The sequence below is a fragment of the Dermacentor andersoni genome, chromosome 3 (genome assembly GCF_023375885.2).
Source record: "Dermacentor andersoni chromosome 3, qqDerAnde1_hic_scaffold, whole genome shotgun sequence".
Classification (NCBI taxonomy): domain Eukaryota; kingdom Metazoa; phylum Arthropoda; class Arachnida; order Ixodida; family Ixodidae; genus Dermacentor; species Dermacentor andersoni.
The window spans coordinates 152157521-152173357 of NC_092816.1; the positions used below are offsets into that span (position 1 = coordinate 152157521).

Below are 15837 nucleotides of genomic sequence, written 5' to 3' on the forward strand. Positions count from 1 at the left end.
CCGGGTTCAAACCCCGGCACCTCCAGTGTGGTGTAAAATTAAACTTTTTATCACTTCATTTCGCAACACAAAGTAAGCAATCCAATTATTTAAAAAAGCGATGCTACGTCACTTCCATATAAATAAGTAATACTCGCATTTCTCGCGCTGGCTTTCACAACTCCACGTCCTCACAAGCGCTGTTTCATTAACGACAACGCTAGGATGACTGCAGGCGCATCAGGTGTGCAGCAACAAGATTAATCGAAAGAAGCTTTTTCCACTTTCTAGCGGCTACTGGCTTTGAAGAACAATAAATCGTCCACTCATGACACCCTTTATCATTTCGGGGGTGTAGCTCAGTTTCTGCTTCCGGCTCCCGAGCTGAACGGATCGCGGGATCATGGGCGCCAATGGAGCGGCATATGCGGCTGTTAGCCGCGGCAACAGGCTTTCGACGGAAGAAGATAAGGATTACCAAATAATTTTGCCTCGGCTACCTACAGGACGTATTGTTTTAAACAAAGTTTTTTTGCACGGCGGCGCTCGTCTTCGCCCGTTTCGCGTAGAAGATTTTCGAGACGCGCTTCAAGCTGTTGGTATGCTCTCTGGCGTCGTCGCCCTTGGAGCATACCAAATCAACCATGTATGGGCGGTGACGATGAAGACAGCCGAGGCTGCCGAAAAGCTGGCGGCCCTGAAGGAGCTGCAGGTGAAGGGGCGTCGCTGCCTGGTCATTGACCCCAAGGAACAACAGGGGTGGCTTCGTATCCACTGGCTTTTGCATGGGGTGGATGACGAAGATGTAAAGACCGCGCTGGCCCCTTTTGGCAAAGTAACCGAAGTGACTCGGGAGCGCTGGCGAGTGGATGGCGTTTCCGACAAGCGCTCGACGATCCGAGCAGTGCTGCTGCAGCTGAAGGCAGGAATGAAAGTCGACGACCTGCTTCACCAGATCCGCGTCGCCGGCGAGCTTGCGCTGGTGGTAGCCCCAGGACGTCCCATGCAGTGCCTGCGCTGCCGGGGCTCTGGCCACGTTCGTCGTGAATGCACGGTTCCCCGTTGCTCGCGGTGCAGGCTTTTTGGACACAACGACGCGGACTGTGTGCGTCCATACGCAGTAGCCGCGGGTTCGGCGGAGAGCGAGCCGTCGACGTTAGACCATGTAATGGACGTGACCGAGGCGGAGGAAGCGGCCACGGGAGCTGGAAACGGCAAAGTGGCGGCAGAAACCGGCGCGACGACCAAGCAAGCCGAAGGAGGAAGGAATATCCCTCCCCCCAAAGAACCAGCAGCTACAGTCGAGAGCGTGAAGACGGCCCCGCAAGAAAATGAGAGCCACCAGCCAGCTACGGATGCAACGCAGGCAGAGGCGGACGACAACGCGACCCCTGCTAGCGCCCGCGTCGAATCCGTCTCGGCACCGGTCAAGAGATCCCTGCAGCACGAGGAGAAAGTCGACGGAAAGGCCGGCGGTGACTCCGAGGCACCACCCGCTAAGACGCTACCTGGAAGGCGCTCCACCCTCAAGCCTAAGCCGAACCTGGAGACTGACCGTAGGCTTAACCCGAAGCCGACCAAAGAGGAACCCGGGCGACGGCCACCGGATGGCCACGGAGGCGTCTAGCGGTCAGCTAGACGTTAAGGTGAGCACCATGCTCCGGGCCTTCTCCCCTCCGGTTTTCACCAATAATGGCTACCAACCCGTCGCTTAGCCTCGGCACGCTAAACGTTCGAGGTCTGGCCGCCAAAAGGAAACAGAGTCAGGTTTACAGACTACTAGTGGACCACGACCTCGACGTTTTAGCCGTGCAAGAAACCAAGGTAGACGGCGAGGAGGAGACCGGGAGCATGGTGCAAAGGTTCACGTATAACTACTATACGGTAGTGAGCCACGCCTTAGGGACTTCGGCAGGGTGTGTGCTGTTCGTGAGGAAGCTCCCTGGTCTTGTTATAGATGGTTACTTCTCCTGTACTTCTGGTCGACTTGTCTTTTGTGACTTCAGCTATTGTAATGTCCAATGGCGCGTGTTTTGCATTTATGCGCCTAATACTGTGCAAGAGAGGGCAAATTTCTTTTTGAGTTTAAAGCATCATTTACACGTGCAAAAAATGATAGCCTGTGTAGGCGACTTCAACTGCGTATTGAAAGCTGAGGATAGGTCTACGCGTCGCGTGGTTTGTGACAAAAGTAGTCATATCCTGGCGCAGATTACACACGAATTCGAATTAGAAGATATCGCAGAATGTTTTCGCGGTCACGGAGACGTAAGCTACACTCACTTTCAGGGCACAAGTCACGCACGCTTAGACCGTATCTATCTTTCATATGATTTAGTTGAAAAATGCCAGTGCTACACAGTTACGGCCATATCATATTCTGACCACTGCCTGGTAAAATGCACGGTGGGCAGGAAGAAAGAACGAAACAAGTTCGTCTGGGAACTGTGGAAATTGAATGCAAAGCTGTTACGGGATGAAACTTTTAACGAAAATGTAGTGGCTGCTCTGAATTCTTTTGGAGCAGACAGTTCTATGAAATTTGGTGAGGAATGGGAGTTGCTGAAGCAAAGCATTAAATTGAAGGCAATCGAAAGGAGTAGCGTACTGCGATATGAACAAAAGGCCAGAGAAAAGGATTTAACAACATTGCTAGAAAAATTTGCGAAGCTTGAATGCATGCAACCTGGCGCCTATCAACAAGATATGCGCGCCGTTAAGAAGAAGCTCGAGGTATTCGACGAAGATCGCTTCCGAGGTGCGCTAGTGCGCGCCAGAGCAGAAAGGCTATCATGCGGGGAAACGCCAACGAAAAGAGCACTGGGGCTAGAAAAAAAGCACTCGAGACGTAAGCAGATTGAGGCTATCGAATATGAAGGGGTGGTATTAACGGATAACAATAATATAGGGCGTGCTTTCTTTGAGCATTACAAAGAACGTTTTGCATTCAGGCCTGTCAACATGCACGATTTCAAGAAATTATTTTTGCAACGAATCCCACAGCTGTCGAGTGAGGTTAAAGAAACCTTAGAACGACCATTAACAGAACATGAAGTGATGAAAGCCATCGAAGACCTGAATCCTGGGAAGTCGCCAGGTCCAGACGGTCTTTGTGCCGCTTGGTACAAATCGTTCAAAAGCCACCTAGCTCCTATCTTAACAGCAGTTTTCAATGAAGCATATGAACTGAAAATACTTCCACCATCCTTTGGCCAGACCCATACAGTACTAATACCGAAAACAGAAGAGACCGAAAAGCTCAAGCAACTTTCCTCCTACAGACCCATAGCGCTTACTAGCTGCGACTACAAAATATTGATGAAGGTGTTGGCACGACGGGTCCAGTCAGTTATTCAGGAAGTAGTCGGCCCACACCAGACGTGTGGTATTCGTGGAAGAACCATTTTCACTAACATCCATAAGATGAAGTGTGTGCTGGAGTGTTGTGACGCCATGTGCGATGCAGTAGCCATCCTCCAGCTAGACTTGGAGAAGGCGTTTGATTGTGTTTCTCACGACATATTGCTTACCATCCTTGAACACGTTAATTTTGGCCACATAATCGCTGAAGGGGTGACCATGGCGTACCGGAGCTGCTATACCAGACTTATAATTAATCAGATGTTGGGGGCCCCCATTAACGTGAAGCGCTCCGTTCGCCAGGGTTGTCCACTCAGTCCACTCCTGTTTTGTGTCTACATAGAAACGCTATGTCTGGCCATCATCAAAAATGAATGTATTAAGGGGTTTAGTCTTCAATCAGCAGAAGTGAAGCTACTGGCATACGCTGACGATGTGGCTGTGTGCTGTAAAGACAAACAAAGTGTATTGAATACTGTTAATATCGTCAAAAAGTTTGGTAACGTCACTAACAGCTACGTTAACTGGCAGAAATGTTTGGGGTTTTGGCATGGAAGATGGGCGTCTACACCAGACCACTTTTCGAACGTAAACTGGGTCACAACGCCAGTTAAGTACCTTGGAGCACCCCTTGATGCCTACAAGGACAGTAGCGAGTACTGGAAGGAGCGGACAAAAGAACTAAAAGAAAAAGCCGACCGATGGAACGCCTGTCACTTGTCAATGTTCGCGAGAGCTACAGCGTGCAACATGTTTCTCGTGTCAAAGATCTGGTACGTAATGCAGGTCCTACAGTGCTCTCGTATTAATGTGCAGAAACTGCACCGCGTGTTCGCTGTATTCGTGTGGGCATCGAGCTGGGAGCGATGCAGCCGAGATAATCTCTTCCGACGTGTGAAGAATGGTGGTCTGGGGTTGGCGCACCTTTTCTTGCGTCAACTGGTGAATAGATTCTCCTTCTTTCGAGATACAAACGACCCATTTCTGCGCACGGTGATCCAAATGAGGCTGTCAAGATCACTTCCCGAATTCGTTGTAGGTACGGAAATAATGCCAGGACCAGTCCGTGGTTTCCTTCGGGAAATAGTTCAGAGTGTTTCTTTTTTGCGTGTTCGTTTTTCAAGTGCATATTTGTGGAGTGTAAAACGGAAAAAATTTATATCGTGATTTGTGTGACTGTGTTTTGCTGGTACCTATGTACAGAGCCCCGTACAGCGGAGGCCCAGGCCTAGATGTATTGAAAAGGGTGAAGATGCCAGTTCAACCAGCCACTAAATCGTTCTTTTTTAAATTACACACCGGTACTCTACCTGTTAAAATCTTCCTTGAACAACGTGAGTTCTACATGCCATGGGGAACCCACTGCCTTATATGTAAAAAAACAGAAAGCATAGATCACGTCTTCATCCACTGTTGGGAAGGGGTCTTTTTCTGGGACGTGTTACAAAGGACTCTAAAAAAGGAGCTACCTATAGATCCCCACGGAATCAGGTTTCTGCCAGTATATGACGACGAAGGTTTCCCGTACGACCTGATCATGCTTACGGGCCTCCACTGTTTATGGCGCGCAAGAATAGCGGGTTACCATTGTGACCGGGATGCCCGACCGGCGCGTCTGTACTTTTGTGAATCCATGCAACGGTATGTGGAAGTGATCAAGTTGCAACAGCCTGTTCCTGAGTGGCTGTCGAGGGGTGAACCCCTTACAGCACTAAAGGAATTTTAATCCGACAACGTCGTGCCACAGTAGCCGACGGCAGCGAATGTAAGCATTACTGTTCTTTGTTCCGTTTGTGTATTCATCCCTTTTTGCTTCTTTGGTCTTTGTTTATATCATTTAGGAATTTGTGTTGTGATATGTCGAGGACTGGCAATAAAGAAAAAAAAAGAAAAAAAGGGTGGGTGTAGCTCGCTTCGCATGTGAGGAGTCCCGGGTTCAAACCCCGGCACCTCCAGTGTGGTGTAATATGAAACTTTTTATCACTTTATTTCGCAACACGAAGTAAGCAATCCAATTATTTAGAAAGAAACGATGCTACATCACTTCCTTATAAATAAGTAATACTCGCATTTCTCACGCTGGCTTTCACAACTCCACGTCCCCACAAGCACCGTTTCTTTAACCACAACGCTAGGATGACTGCAGGCACAACAGGTGTGCAGCAACAAGATTAATCGAAAGGAAGGTTTTTCCACTTTCTAGCGGCTGCTGGCTTTGAAGAGCAATAAATCGTCCACACATGACACCCCTTATTATTCCGGGGGTCTAGCTCAGTGGTAGAGCGCTCGCTTCGCGTGTGAGAAGTCGCGGGTTCAAACCCCGAAACCTCCAGTGTGGTGTAATATTAAGCTTTTTATCACCTTATTTCGCTACACAAAGTAAGCAATCCAATTATTTAAAAGGAAACGATGCTACGTCACTTCCATATAAATAAGTAATACTCGCATTTCTCACGCTGGCTTTCACAACTCCGCGTCCTCACAAGCGCCGTTTTTTTAACGACAACGCTAGGATGACTGCAGGCACAACAGGTGTGCAGCAACAAGATTAATCGAAAACAAGGTTTTTCCACTTTCTAGCGGCTGCTGGCTTTGAAGAGCAATAAATCGTCCACACATGACACCGTTTATCATTCCGGGGGTGTAGCTCAGTGGGATTCTACTTCCGGCCGTGATAGCAAACGGACGCGTGTGGAATGTGCTCCGCCGGAGCGGTATCAGCGGCCCAGTCGGGCCGCGGAAACAGGTTTTTTGCTGATGAAGCCCTGGACTATCAAGTTATTCTGCCGTCGCTGCCAACAGGTGCGTCTGTAGCGAATACTGTTTTTCTTCACGGGGATTTGAAAGCCAGGCCTTACCGTGTAGAAGACTTTCGGGACACGTTGGTTCATCTCGGAGTGCTTCCTCAAGTGATAGATTTGGGGGCGTTCCAGATGAACCATGTTTGGGCCGTCACTTTTAAAAGTGCAGAAGCTACGAAGAAGATGGTAGAAATTGGGGAAGTTCTGGTCAAGGAGAAACGGTGCCTTGTGGTTTACCCCGAAAATCAAGAAGTGCGCATCAAGCTTTACTGGGTGCTACATAATGTTCCGGACGAAGAAGTGCGCTCTGCTCTAGCACCGTACGGGAAAGCAAGCGATATCTACAAGGAGCGCTGGCGAGTGCACGGAATAGCTGACAAAGGCTCGTCTACGCGCACGGTTGGTCTGAAGCTCAAGCCTGGTGTAACTCTAGAAGATTTACCCCATCAGTTGCGCGTTGCAGGAATCATGGCTCTACTCGTGGCGCCGGGACGCCCACCGTTATGCTTGAGGTGCCATGCCACAGGCCATATCAGGCGCGACTGCCGGGTACCGCGTTGTGCCAAATGTCGGCGATATGGCCACGATGAAAGCGTCTGCGTGCGAACCTACGCAAACGTGGCCGGAGTCAAAGCAAGTGATGAACTGTCGACAGAACATCTAATGGACGAGGCAGACGCGGCCGAAACTACCCCCGAGGCAGACAGCTCGCGAACTATTGGTGCAGCAAACGTGTCACATGTGAAGCAAAAGGCTGCAGTCATTATTGCGGAAGACACAGCCATCGCTTCAACAGAGGCTGTAGAGACACAGGCGATGGGCGCTCCAACGAGCCAACACATTGCACCTGGCGCGAGTGTCGAGCAAAGCCCTGAGACTACAGACGTCATTATGGCAAGTACCAGCAGCCCTGCACCAAAACGACTCCATGAGGACGGCAAAGAAGGGCACAAGACCGACCAGAATGCAACGGATGAGCCGCCTGTGAAAACGACACCCCATCGAAGGACTACATTTAAACCCGCACCGAAAATACCGCTCGAGCCACGGCCCGAGCGGAAACCGCCGGCCCCGCCGGCGACGTGACAAGGTGTCGAGCCTTCTTTTTTTCCAACCGGACACTATCAGTGGAAGGGACTGGAAAGACAGTGCGTTGACGTCGTCATGGCGAAGTCTAAATTCTAATCAAAATGGCTGGAACGACTGGGATTTTCTATAAAAAATGTGAGTGTTTTGCCGTCTTGTGATAAGCAAGGGATACTATGCGGTTTGTGTTTATATAAAAAAAAATGGCTGTTACTCTCCAAACGCCTCTTTATGTAGGCACTCTTAACGTGCGGGGCCTGTCGACACGGAGAAAACAATACCAGCTGAGTCGACTTTTTATGGAAAATGAATTGGACGTAATTGCCATACAGGAAACGAAGATCGAAAGTCAGGAAGGAACAAACCGCATGGTTGAACCTTTTAGGGCGTACTACAATGTATGCGTTGCGCATGCAGTAGGTACAGCCGGTGGTTGTGCGCTGTTCTTGAAGCACTCCACAGGTATATCTGTTGATAGTGTGTACGCGTGTGACACTGGACGACTTATTGTAGGTGACATAACGTTGCAAGCCCAGAAGTTCCGAATAGTTTGTTTACGTGCCCCAAATGCACCAAGTGAGCGCAGATTGTTTTTTGAAAGTGTTGAACATTATCTGAATTGTGACAGGGCAATTATAATGATGGGGGACTTTAATTGCGTATCCAGAGTAGAAGACAGGACAAGAGATGCACCGATACGAGATGCGAGTGTGTCGGTACTAAATGCGCTGACTGAAGGTCACCTGTTAGAAGATGTAGGGTGCTTCCTGTCAAATGGCACATTGCCTCGGTTTACCCACTACCAGGGGGACAGCCACGCTAGATTAGATAGTATTTATGTTTCGGCAGATTTGGCACCCGTCTGCAATAAGTATGACATTAAAAACGTTTTCTTTAGCGACCATAGTTTGGTTGTGTGCGCACTAGGTCCGAGGAAACCGGCGAAATTTAACTGGCAGCTGTGGAAATGCAATGTTAAACTCCTCAATGATGAGGCATATATGAAGGAAACAAAAGAAAAAATTGGAGACCTACTGGCAAATGAACCGTAGTGTTATGCGGAGGCATGGGAACATTTTAAGGAAAACGCAAAAATCTCAGCCATCGAAAGAGCCGGGGCATTGCGGAGGAAGCAAAACAAAGAAGAAACTGAGCCCAAAGCCAGCTTGATTTTTATTTGAATGCAGAAGCTAGAGCCCCGGGTAACTTTGCCAGAGAAATAAAAGAAATTAAAAGCAAACTAGAAATTATTAATACAGAAAAGTACAGGGGCGCAGTTGTACGAGCGCGTGCGGAAAAAATGTATATGGGTGAAACCCCGACCAAACGCGCTCTATCAGATGAAAAAAGCTATGCGTCGCGCAACGAAATAAAAGCGATAATGTACAGAGATGAAGTTGTGCAAGACGAGGAACTGATACGTCGCGCATTTGTTGATTATTATCGGGATTTAGTTGGCCACGAACCACAGATTGTGGAAGGTTTTCAAAGCGATTTCTTGAGACACATGCCAAAACTTGAAGCAGAAGTTAAAACGAATCTCGAAGCACCAATCAGCGTTGCAGAAATTGAGGGGGCAATTGATTAATTGAGTGCAGGGAAATCGCCAGGCCCTGATGGTTTTGGCTCAGAATTCTACAGGGCTTTTAAAACTGAGATAGCAGTTGACCTGCATAACGTAATAAAGGAGGCATACAGAACAAAGAAGTTTCCTCCTTCTTTCAGGCAGAGCCATGTTGTATTTTTTCCAAAAACAGAGGATCCAGCTGCCTTGCTCTCTGTACGAGCGTATCGACCGAATACTCTAACGAACACGGACTACAAGATCTTCGCTAAAGTTTTGGGTAGGAGACTGCAAAGTGTTATAACCAGGCTTGTGGGGCCGCATCAGACTTGCGGCATAAAAGGAAGGTCCATTGTAACAAACATACACGTGGCTAGAACCGTCCTGGAGTGCTATGATGCGTACTGTGGCAAGGTCGCCATGGTACAACTGGATTTAGAGAAGGCATTCGACAGAGTTGTGCATAAAGTCCTTTTCAACATTCTAGAACACATCAATGTCGGGAAGGTCCTATCAGAAGGTATAGAAATGTGTTACGCAGACATTTCTAGCAGGATTAAAATTAATAAATCATTAACTGCCAGTTTCCAGATAAAGTCCTCTGTTAGGCAGGGATGCCCTTTGTCTCCTTTACTGTTCGCGCTGTACCTGGAACCTTTCTGTTTGAAAATCATGTCATCGAGTGCAATAAAAGGTTTTAGGTTGAGCACAAGCGAGGTTAAGCTACTTGCGTACGCAGACGATATTGCAGTTTTCTGTTCTGACCAAGAAAGTGTCAGGAATGCCATCAGTGTGGCGAAGAGTTTTTGTAAAGCGACCGGAAGCGTTATCAACTGGAGCAAATCTTTGGGCTTTTGGCATGGGGATTGGGACGACACCCCGGACGTCTTTGAAAGCATGCAGTGGACGGTTTCGCCAACGAAATACCTTGTGGTGCCTTTGAATCACTACAAAGACACTAGTGATTATTAGAGAAATGAAGCGGAACGAATAAAAGAAAAATCGACAAAATTTGGAGGGAGAGACTTATCTATATTTGCAAGGTCAACAGTATGTAACCTTTTTCTTGTAGCCAAGATTTGGTACGTTCTGCAAGTACTGTGTGCGACGAGAGCAAGCATTCAAAGACTCCACAGGGTGCTAGCAGTGTATATATGGGGATCAACTTGGGAACGTACAAGCCGTACAAATTTATTCCGGTCAGTGAAAAGTGGCGGACTGGGCTTGGCGCATTTGTTTCTAAAACAGGTAGTGTCCAGATTTCTCTTTATGCGAGAGCAAAGCAATGCTTTCCTACGTACTGTGTTTCAAATGCGATTGTGTGACGTTATGCCAGCGTTTATCGTGTCGTCTGATTGGGTTGATGGGCCGAAAGTACGAGGCTTCCTGCGAGAAGTCGTCTGGTCTTACGAGTTCCTCGCAGCACGGTTCTCTTTACAGTATCTAAGCAATGTCACACGAAAGAAACTGTACAAAGATGTTGTTGATGTATGTATGCCAGAACCACTGTATCGCACGATGTTGTCAACAGGAGCAGGCAAAGACGTACTGATAAGGGTGAAGCGGATGCCAGTACGGTCCACGGTGAAAACGTTCTTCTTTTACTTGCACACCGGAACTCTGCCCGTTAAACCGTGGTTAGAGCAGAAGGGTATCTTCGTGCCTTGGACTGCTTATTATGCAAGCAACCAGAAACTATCGACCATATTTTTCTTGATTGCGTAGATGCCACCTTCTTATGGGACATACTGCAACGTACTTTAAAAAAAGAGTTACCGATTACCCCATATGGCATCCGCTTCCACCCAACCGATAATGATGAAGGGGTGCCGTATGACATGTTTATGGCTTTATGTCTTCACAGCATCTGGAAAACAAGAATGGCAGTGTATCATGCAGATATGAACGCCCAGCCAGCCAGAGAGTACTTCAAAGAAAGTATCGCGTTTATTCGTGAGATATATAAAGCACAGATTGATCCACCAGCATGGATGCCTGTATTAGATGCTCTTGTCAACCTGAAGCGGTTTTAAATACCCACGCTTGCCCATAGCGGGCAAGCGTTTTTTAATTACTTCATGTAGTCTGAATTTGTGATTGTATCGTTTCGTTTCAATCCTGAGAAAGGTAATAAAAAAAAAAAAAGGGGGTGTAGCTAGGTGGTAGAGCGCTCGCTTCGCATGTGAGAAGTCCCGGGTTCAAACCCCGGCACCTCCAGTGTGGTGTAAAATTAAACTTTTTATCACTTTATTTCGCAACACAAAGTAAGCAATGCAATTATTAAAAAAAAGCGATGTTACGTCACTTCCATATAAGTAAGTAATACTCGCCTTTCTCGCGCTGGCTTTCACAACTCCACGTCCTCACAAGCGCCGTTTCTTTAACGACAACGCTAGGATGACTGCAGGCACATCAGGTGTGCAGCAACAAGATTAATGGAAAGGAATCTTTTTCCACTTTCTAGCGGCTGCTGGCTTTGAAGATCAATAAATAGTACACACATGACACCCTTGTGGTGTAAAATTAAAATTTTTATCACTTTATTTCGCAACACAAAGTAAGCAATGCAATTATTAAAAAAAAGCGATGTTACGTCACTTCCATATAAGTAAGTAATACTCGCCTTTCTCGCGCTGGCTTTCACAACTCCACCCCCGCAGGGGCGTCTGCGCAAGCAGGCGTTTGGTGTGTTGCGACACCACGGACCCGAGCACACGAGGGTTGGACCCTCCCGCGTGTAGCCGTGCGCGGCTTAGCCGTGTCTGGGGAAAAGGGGATCCTGGCGGTTGAGCCGATGCTGGGTGTTTGGACCATTAAGGCCCCCCGGCGGAGGCAACACACCTCTTCGGCCTCGGCTTCACATAGACGGCACCTCCAGGCTGACCCACCTGGGGGAAATCGGCAGTCGCCTTTTCCTGTCTCTCTCTTCGCACATCTTCGTCTTTCCCTCTCCCTTTTAGTCTTTCCTGTCTTCTTGTTCTTCTGATAACTTCCAACATTCCTGGCGGCGAGGGTTAACCTGGTGTGGTATGACCTACCTTGGTTATAACATATGTGGTTATGGCGACGACGTACAGTTGGCATGGCAGGGCTTGTTTCACCACATACCCAGCCTTGTCCCCTTGTTGGGCTCGGTGGTGGGTGACTGACATCGTCGCTGAATACTAAACATATTTCATGGGAACTTCCAACCCTTTTTCAACCGATCGTCCCTCTAAAAGGGGGCGCACCGATGCTACATTTCAGTTTTCTCTGAAACCCACTCAGACTTTCCCGAAATTTCACGTTGTACACAGTGAAAAACCTGACAAAAAGGCAAGAACGATTTCACCATTCATTGTGGCGAAGTATCTCACAGAGACCATTGGAGGCGGCTATAAAATCACCAAGCTGGCCAGTGGCGACTTGTTGCTCGAATTGAAAGACAAAGCACAACACGACAAGCTAACGAACCTTGTACAACTTGGAGACATCCCCGTCAGTGTAACAGCACACCGAACCATGAATACGGCCAAAGGCGTAATTTCTGACATTGACTTGATGGATTTGACCGAAGAAGAACTCCTGGAAGGATGAAAATGTAATAAACGTACAAAGAATAAAGATCAGACGGGACAATAAGGAGCTGCCAACTAAACACCTCATAGTTACCTTTGGCTCTAGCACGTTACCAGAGGCAATAGAAACTGGATACATCCAAATCAGAGTACGACCGTATATCCCCAACCCGCGACGCTGTTTTAAATGCCAGAGGTTTGGCCACGCTTCCCAGAGCTGCCGAGGGCGGCTAACATGTGCAAAATGCGGCATCAATGATCACTCCGCAGATGACTGTAAGGCTGAGCCCCATTGTAGCAATTGTAACGGTGGCCACCCTGCATATTCTCGATCATGCGCGGTCTGGAAAAAAGAAAAAGAAATAATTACGATAAAGGTAAAAGAAAACATAACTTTCAGAGAAGCACGACAACGCATATCACCAACATTTGCACAGAGCACATCTTTCGCCGAAGTGGCACGTCGGGGGGCAGTACCACAACGGCACTTGGCGGACGCCAGCGCTACGCATAGCGAGCGTGTGGCAACGCCACCCGCCCCCACGGTGGGAGCAGCGAAGGCTGCCCTACCTCTCCCAAATTTGACCCCAGCGGAGGCCCCTGCTAGTGCTGGCACCAGTCAGCACAGCTCAGAGGTCAACACAAGCCCATCAACCACCAGCACGGTGGGCTCCAAGGCCTTGTCTTCCGAGACAAGGCCTCCACGGAAAACACACCGCTCGCAAGAGCACGTGTCCAGTGCCTCTCAAGAGGCACGAGACACAACACCCAGTCAGAAGGCGCAGCTGACGCCTAAGGAGCGGCGCGAGTTTCTCGACCGCTCCAGGAAAGACAAAATTCCAATTACAGGACCCCAAAAGGGCTCTGTAACCTAAACGATGTACATTCTCTTCGACACATAGCACAACATTTATTTTAATATGGATACACTAATTATTCAGTGGAATATCAGAGGCCTGCTTTACAACCTCGATGATATCCAATAAATCCTTAATGACCTAACTCCAAAAGTGCTGTGTGTCCAAGAGACTCACTTGAAATCTAAACATAAACACTTCCTTCGTCACTATGTTATTTTTCGGAAGGATCGCGATGATGCTCTCGCATCATCAGGCGGTGTAGCCATCATAGCAGACAAATCTATAGCCTGTCAACACTTACAGCTACAAACGCCCCTTGAGGCAGTGGCCATTCGAGCTGTACTTTTAAGTAAACTGATAACCATCTGTTCCCTGTATATACCACCGCATTTTATGCTTCACAAACAAGAATTCCAAACATTAATAGATCAGCTGCCTGAGCCATATCTTGTGCTTGGAGATTTAAATGCGCACAGCAACCTATGGGGCGACTCGCGCTGTGACGCGAGAGGTCGCTTGATTGAACAGTTCCTTTTTTCTTCAGGTGCATGTCTTTTGAATGAGAAGGAGCCCACGTATTATAACATAGCAAACAAAACATACTCCTCAATAGATCTTAGCATTGCATCTCCTACCCTTCTACCTTACTTTAAATGGAAAGTTATTAAAAACCCATACGGGAGTGATCATTTCCCTATAGTTCTAAGCACACCAATGGCTAATGAATGCCTTCCACAATTACCTCGCTGGAGAACTGACTCAGCTGACTGGGAATAATTCAAAAAGCTTGCTTCTTTATCCTGGGACGACATGTGTGCTCTAAGCATAGAAGCTGCGGTTAAATGTTTTACGGTTTTTCTCCTTGACGCCTCCTCCAAATGTATCCCTGTAACAAGTGGATTGTCCACAAAACGCCGTCTTCCGTGGTGGAACGATGACTGTCGAATAGCGCGTAAGAAACAGAACAAGGCATGGGCTTTACTTCGGGATTCTCCGACGGCAGAAAATCTTGTCAATTTCAAACAGGTCAAATCCCAGGGTCGGAGAACGCGGCGACAAGCTAGAAGAGAAAGTTGGAGAAAGTATATATCGGGCATTAACTCATACACTGATGAAACAAAGGTTTGGAATAGAGTGAAGAGAACAAACGGTCGACAGCCTTACTCGCTGCCTCTGGTAAATACTCAAGGCGACAGCATGGAAGATCAGGCGAACTTTCTTGGCGCACATTTCGAACAGATTTCCAGCTCGTCGCACTACTCTGAAACATTCCAAAGATACAAAAGGCAAATAGAAAGACAACCATTAGAATGGAAAAGCACAAAATGCGAGGCATACAATAGACCTTTTTCCATGGTGGAACTTCAGGCAGCACTAAATAGCTGCAACAAATCTGCCCCAGGTTCTGACCGCATCCTATACGAAATGCTAAAACACCTGCCGTCTGAATCACAAAAAACCCTTCTTTGTCTCTACAATTCTATATGGTCTTCCGGCCACATTCCCTCTGCTTGGAAAGAGGTCATCATAATTCCTATTTTGAAACAGGGTAAGGACCCTTCTGTGGCAAATAGTTATAGGCCTATAGCATTGACGAGCTGCTTATGCAAAGTTTTTGAAAAGATGGTAAACAGTCGCCTGGTCCACTATCTCGAAATAAACAAGAAATTAGACCCATATCAATGTGGTTTCAGAGAAGGCAGATCGACGACAGATCAGCTTGTGCGCATGGAAATGTACATCAGGGATGCATTTGTCCACAAACAGCTTGTATTATCAGCATTTCTTGACTTGGAGAAGGCGTATGATACTACGTGGCGCTTCGGGATCCTTCGTGATCTTTCTGCAATGGGTATTCGCGGCAACTTGCTGAGAATAACTGAAAGCTATCTCTCTGACAGGACATTTCGTGTTAGAGTTGGCAACGTGCAATCTCGACCATTCGTACAGGAGACAGGTGTACCGCAGGGTGGAGTACTGAGCTGTACGCTATTTATTGTTAAAATGAACTCCCTACACACCATATTACCTCGCACGCTCTTCTACTCAGTCTATGTGGACGATGTTCAGATAGGGTTCAGGTCGTGTAACCTTAGCATTTGCGAGAGACAGCTACAGCTTGGCTTGAATAGATTCTCAATGTGGGCGGATGAGAATGGTTTTAGATTGAACCCTCAAAAAAGCACATGTGTCCTGTTCTCAAACAAGAGAGGTGTACTTCCAGAACCAGATATTAACATTAAGGGAGAAAGACTAACTGTCAGCCTTGAATACAAATTCTTAGGTGTTATCCTCGACAGAAAACTCAACTTCATTCCACACCTAAAATATCTTAAAGAAAAGTGCCTGAAGACCATGAACCTCCTCAAGCTGCTCTCTCGAACAACTTGGGGCAGTGACAGGAAGTGTCTGCTTAGCCTGTATAAGAGTCTCGTACAATCACGCCTCGACTACGGAGCCGTGGTGTACCACTCCGCAACAGAGACTGCGCTAAAGATTCTTGACCCAGTCCACAACCTCGGTATACGACTGGCAACAGGCGCCTTTAGAACGAGCCCTGTTGAAAGTCTTTATGTTGAGTCCAACGAATGGTCCTTACATCTACGCAGAACATTCCTAAGTTTATCATA

The 15837-nt window shown here is 47.6% G+C and overlaps 2 non-coding genes across 2 annotated transcripts; both read left to right on the top strand.

Annotated features, from left to right (window-relative positions):
- Nucleotides 1-5599: 5599 nt before the first annotated feature.
- TRNAA-CGC (transfer RNA alanine (anticodon CGC)) lies at nt 5600-5671 on the top strand. Its single transcript has one exon. It is a non-coding gene; the product is annotated as a tRNA-Ala (tRNA).
- A 5264-nt stretch (nt 5672-10935) lies between these two features.
- TRNAA-CGC (transfer RNA alanine (anticodon CGC)) lies at nt 10936-11007 on the top strand. The gene has a single exon. It is a non-coding gene; the product is annotated as a tRNA-Ala (tRNA).
- The last annotated feature ends 4830 nt before the right edge of the window (nt 11008-15837 follow it).